Source organism: Nerophis ophidion, linkage group LG05 (assembly GCF_033978795.1).
Source record: "Nerophis ophidion isolate RoL-2023_Sa linkage group LG05, RoL_Noph_v1.0, whole genome shotgun sequence".
In the NCBI taxonomy this organism is placed as follows: domain Eukaryota; kingdom Metazoa; phylum Chordata; class Actinopteri; order Syngnathiformes; family Syngnathidae; genus Nerophis; species Nerophis ophidion.
In genome coordinates, this window is record NC_084615.1 from 3,217,801 (window position 1) to 3,218,676 (window position 876).

The window sequence follows — 876 nt, forward strand, 5'->3', positions numbered from 1 at the left end:
GTCTCCTTTAATGTTTGATCCTGTTCTGTCTCCCTGTAATGTTTGATCCTGTGCTGTCTCCTTGTAATGTTTGATACTGTTCTGTATCTTTGTAATGTTTGATCCTGTTCTGTCTCCTTGTAATGTTTGATACTGTTCTGTATCTTTGTAATGTTTGATCCTGTTCTGTCTCCCTGTAATGTTTGTCTGATCTTGAATGGGATTGTGTTGAAAATATTTATTTCCCCTCTGGGATTAATAAAGTATTTCTGATTCTGATAAACAGTGGGATTTATAATAATTAGGAAGGTTTGTGTCATCCATCCATTTTCTACCGCTTATTCCCTTTTAAGGTCGCGGGGGGTGCTGGCGCCTATCTCAGCTACAATCGGGCGGAAGGCGGGGTACACCCTGGACAAGTCGCCACCTCATCACAGGGCCAACACAGATAGATAGACAACATTCACACACTAGGGACCATTTAGTGTTGCCAATCAACCTATCCCCAGGTGCATGTCTTTGGAGGTGGGAGGGGCCTATCCCCAGGTGCATGTCTTTGGAGGTGGGAGGGGCCTATCCCCAGGTGCATGTCTTTGGAGGTGTTTGTCCTTTTTAAAGAAACATATTTTTCTATTTTCATACATTTTTGAAAAATCTCCAGGGCGCCACTAGGGCAGCGCTAAAGAGCCACAGGTTACAGAACCCCCCCCATTTAGGGACGGCGTGGCGCAGTGGGAGAGTGGCCGTGCGCAATCCAAGGGTCCCTGGTTCAAATCCCACCTAGTACCAACCTCGTCACGTCCGTTGTGTCCTGAGCAAGACACTTCACCCTTGCTCCTGATGGGCGCTAGTTAGCGCCTTGCATGGCAGCTCCCTCCATCAGTGTGTGAATGGGTA